At 39.0% G+C, this 6,936-nt stretch overlaps 1 pseudogene across 1 annotated transcript; it reads right to left on the reverse strand.

The window, feature by feature from the left end:
• Nucleotides 1–1,737: 1,737 nt before the first annotated feature.
• LOC308437569 (transcription factor BTF3-like) lies at nt 1,738–2,452 on the reverse strand (annotated as a pseudogene). The gene is made up of 2 exons: nt 2,433–2,452; nt 1,738–2,252 (listed from the first exon to the last, which is right to left on the reverse strand). The product of its transcript is annotated as a transcription factor BTF3-like (transcript).
• Between the last annotated feature and the right edge of the window lie 4,484 nt (nt 2,453–6,936).

Below are 6,936 nucleotides of genomic sequence, written 5' to 3' on the forward strand. Positions count from 1 at the left end.
ATTTTTAAGATAGCCTCTTTCATCCCAGTAGCCTGGGGGTCCCTGAACAGGTTAGGATAGCAAACCAGTGAACCACGGGGACTTGAATGTCTTCCAGAGCCCTGGGGTAACGGTGTGTTCTCATGCCTGCCTCTTACATGGGTTCTGATGGTTGGCATGCTGGGTGACTGGGCTATCTCCCTGGCCTTATCAGATTTATTTTTGCTTTTGTGGTTCTGCCTAATTACCTGTTATTTCCCACAGTTCTATCTATACCTTCCCTAATATCAACCCAATATCTCAAGGCATTTGCTACCATATGGCTCTAGCACACTAGAGTTCTTGTCACTAGAGGAAAGGAGACATGAGTGTCTAAGACCAATACCATCAACATGGCTACAGTTTGCACTTAGCACCTGTCCTTCCTGAAACGCACAGCCTCACTATGCTTGCTGCGCCTTGCTTTGAGAAGCGTCCTGTGAATTCACATCTTCTGATACTTCTGTGTGGGGCAAATTCTGTGCCTTTCACGATTTATGGACTTTGATCCTTCCATCTCTCTTCTCACCTGAAGTTTAATTCCCTTACCTATTCTCTTAAGAGAGATGATTCCCCTTACCTATTCTCTTAAGGGAGATGGTTCTCCTTACCTATTCTCTTAAGGGAGATGGTTCCCCTTACCTATTCTCTTAAGGGAGATGGTTCCCCTTACCCATTCTCTTAAGGGAGATGGTTCCCCTTACCTATTCTCTTAAGGGAGATGGTTCCCCTTACCTATTCTCTTAAGGGAGATGGTTCCCCTTACCTATTCTCTTAAGGGAAATGATTCTCCTTACCTATTCTCTTAAGGGAGATGGTTCCCCTTACCTATTCTCTTAAGGGAGATGGTTCCCCTTACCTATTCTCTTAAGGGAGATGGTTCCCCTTACCTATTCTCTTAAGGGAGATGGTTCCCCTTACCTATTCTCTTAAGGGAAATGATTCTCCTTACCTATTCTCTTAAGGGAGATGGTTCCCCTTACCTATTCTCTTAAGGGAGATGATTCTCCTTACCTATTCTCTTAAGGGAGATGGTTCTCCTTACCTATTCTCTTAAGGGAGATGATTCTCCTTACCTATTCTCTTAAGGGAGATGATTCTCCTTACCTATTCTCTTAAGGGAGATGGTTCCCCTTACCTATTCTCTTAAGGGAGATGATTCTAAGGACTAGAAAGCAAAGCAGAAGCTGTCCACTCTGTGCCAGCTGAAATCGGCTGGTTCTTCATGGTTTTTGATTTCTGTTACTTCCTAGTCCTAGCCCATGTTGTGGTCATAAACACTAAGAGCAGACAAAAGAGAAGGCTCTAGTAGAAACCACCTTCAAAGAAACGTATTTCCAATACCTTATCATCCTGGGCTCTTAATTGGCATGTGTTTAACATATGTTTTTAATCATATAACTTAACTTCCCTTTGTTTCTACATCACATGCATGTTTTCTTTCTTTTCTCATTTTTTAAAACTAGGCAACAAATTTTATTAACCTTTTCCAAACTTTACTCCCAGGCTTCTTCAGTTTAATTTGCGACAAAAAAATGAATTAGGTATAAGCAAAACCTGAAAAAAAAGTTCAGTGTCCAGAGGTTTAAGCTTAAAAATACTAAATATCTAGATTTTATCAGATCCATAATAAACAAAAAAATTAAAAAGCAGTCATAATATAAAATAGCAGCTCCTGTGACTTCTGCAAGTTTCACCTTCTTCAGAACCTGCTTCAATTCAGTTCACCTCATTCTTAAAAGCCTCATCAAAATTCTCCACCAGATCTGGAACTTCACCATCATCATCCTCTCCAGTAGCAAGTGGTGCTTTTCCATCCACAGATTGTTCGGGTAGAGCTTCAGCCGGTCTCCTTAACCTAGTCTGACTGTCTGCACCAAGCTGGTTAGGATATAGGAAGCATTTCTGTCAGCTGCTTTGTCTCGGCGTGGCCGGTAATGGCGAAGGTGTTTGCTGAACTTCAGGGTTGTTAAAATGGATGACTGGTCCTTGGTGTGTAAACATGTTCACCTCTTCCAAACCAAAGACATTCTTCATCCCTAACTTCTTTAAGAAGAACTGCATTTTTATTGTCTACTGTGGCTGTTCTGTGAACCACCTTTCTAGGAGCAGTTCCTTCCCTACCAGTTCGTGCCTGCAGTTTGCCGAGTTTTTCATGCTTCATGATCGTTTCTTTCACCTTGTTGGAGTGGAAATGGGGCCACGCGGGGAAGTAAGGTTCACCCTCAGGGGGTCTGAGAAGCACACACGCAGGGACGCTAGATGGCAGCTAGAGGGCATAAGAAACAGGCAATATCTTACCTTTCCCAAGTATTAAAGACAGTGCATAAGCAAGGTGTGTTATTTTTCTCTCTGATGGAGCAAGATGCTTGACAAAACAATATGGGGAAGGTGGTGGCATTGTTTTGGCTCACAGTTTACAAGTACAGCCCATCACGGCGAAGAGGTTATGTCAGAAAAAACTACAGCTGTGACAGCAGCAGCACTAGGTGACTCCTGTGACATTAAATCCACAAAGGAAGCCCAGAGGGACAAACGCTCTGCTTCCTTTCCCTCTCTTTTGTTCTTTCCCAGATTAGTCATGGATCATGGGTGCCTCCTGTTATTCAGGGTGACCCTTCCTTTCACGGTTAAGACTCTCTGGAAATACCCTCATAAATATGGGCTGGATCCACAAGTGGGGCAGTCACTGGATGGCCTTTTCTTCAGATTCTGCTCCAAGCTTTGTTTCCATATTTCCTCCTGAGAATATTTTTGTTTTCCCTTTTGAGAATGATAAAGCATCCACACTTTGGTCTTTCTTATTCTTGAGCTGTGAATTGCACTTTGGGTATTCCAAGCTTTTGAGCTAATATCCACTTATCCATGAGGCCATACCATGGGTGTATTTTTGTGATTGGGTTATCTCACTTAGGATGATATTTTCTAGATTCATCAATTTGTTTAAGAATTTCATGAACTCATTATTTTATTAGCTGAGTAGTAATCCATTGAATAAATGTACCACATTTTTCTGAGTCCATTCCTCTGTTGTACAGCATTTGGGTTCTTTCCGCTTCCTGGCTATTATAATAAGGCTGCTTTGAACATAGTGGAGGATGTGTTCTTGTTATATGTTGGAGCATCATTCCGGTAAATGCCCTGGAGGAGTATAGCTGGGTCCTCAGATAGTACAGTGTCCAATTTTCTAAGGAACTATCAGACTGATTTCCAGAGTGGTTGGTTGTACCAGTGGGGGAGTGTTCCTCTTTCTCCACATCCTCACCAGAATCTGCTGTCATCTGAGTTTTTTTTTTTTTTTTTTTTTTTTTTTTTTCCTTAACCATTTTGACTAATTTGAGGTGAAATCTCAGGGTTGATTTGATTTGCATTTTTCGGATGACTAAGGATGTTGAGCATTTTTTTAGGTGCTACTCTGCCATTCAATATTCCTCAGCTAAGAATTTTTTGTTTAGGTCTGTACTGACTTTTTAATAAGGTTATTTCATTCTCTGGAGTCAAATTTTTGAGTTCTTTGTATAAAGTGGATATTAGCCCTCTATTCGATTTAAGATTGGTAAAGAGCCTTTCCCAATCTGTTCATTGCTGTTTTGTCCTAATGCCAGTGTTCTTTGCCTTACAGAAACTTTGCAATTTTATGAGGTCCCACCTGTAAATTGTTGATCTTAGAGCATAAGCCATTGGTGTTTTGTTCAGGAAATTTTCTCCAGTGCAAATGTATTCAAGGCTTTTTCCCACTTTCTTTTCTATTAGTTTGAGTGTATCTAGTTTTATGTGGAGGTCCTTGATGCATCTGGACTTGACCTTTGTACAGGGCAATAAGTATGAATTTTTACATGCTGACCACCAGTTGGACCAGCATTTGTTGAAAATACATGTTTTTTTTTTCCACTGGATGATTTTAGGTCCTTTGTCAAAGATAAAGTGACCATAGGTGTGTGAGTTCATTTCTGAATCTTCAGTTATATTCCATCAATGTACTTTCTTGTCTCTGTACCAATAGCAAACAGATTTTATGACTATTGCTCTCTAATACAAATGGAGGTCAGGAATGGTGATTCCTACAAAATGTTTTTATTCTTGAGAATATTTTGTGCTATCTAGTGATTTTTGTTATTTCAAGTGAACTTGCAAATGGCTCTATGAAGAAGAATTAAGTTAGAATTTTGATGGGGATTGCATTGAATCTCTAGATAGCTTTTGGTAAGATGGCCATTTTTACACTGTTGATGCTTCCAATCCTGAGCATGAGAGATCTTTCCATCTTCTGAGATCTTCAGTTTTCTTCATCAGAGATATGAAGTTCTTGTCATACAGACCTTTCGCTTGCTTAGTTAGGGTCACGTGAAGGGTGTCCTTTCCCTAATTTCTTTCTAATCATGTTGATCCTTTGAGTAAAGGAAGGCAACTGATTTGTTTGAGATAATATTATATCCAGTCATTTGCTGAAGTTTTATATCAACTATAGAAATTCCCTGGTGGAATTTTTGGGGTCACTTAAATACACTATTATGTCATCTGTAAATAGTGATGTTTTGACTTCTTCCTTTCCAACTTGTTTCCATTTGACCTCTTTTTCTTGTCTAATTGTTCAAGCCAGAAATTTGAGCACTATATTGAATAAGTATAAATATAATGGACATCCTACTCTAGTCCCTGATTTTAATGGGATTGCTTCAAGTTTCTCACTGTTTAATTTGATGTTGGCTACCAGTTTGCTGTGTATTACTTTTACTATGTTTAGGTATGTGCCTTGGATTCCTGCTCTTTCCAAGACTTTTAAGGTGAAAAGGTGTTGAATTTTGTCAAATGCTTTCTCAGCATCTAATGAGATGATCATATGAGTGTTTTTCCCCTTAGAGTTTGCTTATATAGTGGATTGCATTGATGGATTTCTGTGTATTGAACCATTCCTTCATCCTTGGAATAAAACCTACTTGATCATGAAAGATGATCATTTTGATGTGATCATGGATTCTGTTTATGAGAACTTGATTCAGTATTTTTGCATCAATGTTCATAAGGAAAACTGATCTAAAGTTCTCTTTGTTTGTAGGGTCTTTGTGTGGATTAGGAATGAGTGTAATTGTGTCCTCAAAGAATGAGTTGAGTAGTGTTACTTCTGTTTCTCTTTTGTGGAATAGTTTGGGGAAAATTGTTATTAGGTCTTCTATGAAGGTCTGATAGAAACCTTCACTAAACACATCTGGCCTTTGGCTTTTTTTTTATTTGTTTGTTTGTTTGTTTTTTGGGGTTTTTTGTTTGTTTGTTTGGGAGGTTTTTGATGACTGCTTCTATTTCTTTTGTGGTTATGGAACTGTTTAGATGGTTTATCTAATCCTGATTTAACTTTGGTACATGGTATCTGTCTAGAAATTTGTCCATTTCCTCTAGATTTTCTCAGTTTTGTTGAGTATAGGCTTTTGTAGTAGGATCTGATGACATCTTGAATTTTTTCAGTTTCTGTTGTTATGCATCCCCTTTCATTTCTGATTTTGAAACTTGGATACTCTTTCTGGGCCCTTCAGTTAGTCTGGTTAAGGGTGTATCAATCTTGTTGATTTTCTCAAAGAACCAGCTCTGGGTTTCGTTGATTCTTTGTATAGTTCTTTTTGTTGATACTTGATTGATTTCAGCTCTGAGTTTGATTGTTTCCTGCTGTCTGCTCCTCTTGGCTGTAGCTGCTTCTATTTCTTCTAGAGATTTCAGATGTGCTGTTAAGATGTTAGTGTAAGCTCTCTCCAGTTTCTTTTTGGAGGCACTCAGAGCTATAAGTTTTCCTCTTAGCACTGCTTTCATTGTATTCCATAAGTTGGGGTAGATTGTACCTTCATTTTCGTTAAGTTTCGTTAAATAGTCTTTGATTTCTTTCATTATTTCTTCCTTGACCAAGCTATCATAAAATAGAGAATTGTTTAGCTTCCATGTGTATGTGGGCTTTATGTTGTTTTTGTTGTTATTGAAGATCAGCCTTAATCCATTTTGATCTGATAAGATTTATGGGATTATTTCAATGGTGTTGTATCTGTTGAGGCCTGTTTTGTGAACAAATATATGGTCAAGTTTGGAGATGGTGCCATGAGGTGCTGACAAAACAGTATATTCTTTTGTTTTAGGATAAAGTATTCTGTAGAGAGCCGTTTGTGCCGCACCCAAACATGGCGCCGGCTTCCCGCCGAGGACTCAGCAAACAGAGCTGTTGCCCAGCCAAGAGACTTAGAGCGCATGTACCACATACGTCACAGCCCGCTCTCGGGGCATGCTAATGAGTTACTGGAGGGTGCACCAATCAGGTAGCAACACGAGTCTCCTGGGCATATATTAGCAGTGCATTTTTCTTCCACGTGGGATCCCCTGCTCAGAGTGCTGTACAATAAAGGTTGTTCGCAGAAGAATCCTGTTGTTGCATGCCTATTCCTGCCGGTGGGAAGTGGGGCACGCGACAGTATTCTATAGGCATCTGTTAAATTTATTTGGTACATAACCTCTGCTAGTTTCACTGGGTCTCTCTTCAGTTTCTGCTACCATGATCTGTTCATTGAGGAGAGTTGGGTATTGAAGTTTCCCAGAATTATTATGTGTGGTGCAATATATCATTTGAGCTCTAGTAAAGTTTCTTATATGAACGTGGGTGTCCTTATATTTGGATCATAGATGTGTAGGACTGAGAGTTCCTCTTAATAGATTTTTCCTGTAATGAATCTGTCTTTATCTTTTTTAATATATTTTGTTAGAAAATTTATTTTATTCAATATTAGAATGGCTATTTCAGCTTGTTTCTTAGGAACACTTGCAAAGAAGGTTTATTTTCCAACCTTTACTCTGAGGCAGTTTCTGTAATTTTTGTTCATAGAGGTAGAATTACGTTTGTGTGCCTTTCTTCTTTTAGATTTGTTGATAGAGGATTATTTTCTTGCT

This window comes from Micromys minutus, assembly GCF_963924665.1.
Source record: "Micromys minutus genome assembly, chromosome: 26".
NCBI lineage: Eukaryota > Metazoa > Chordata > Mammalia > Rodentia > Muridae > Micromys > Micromys minutus.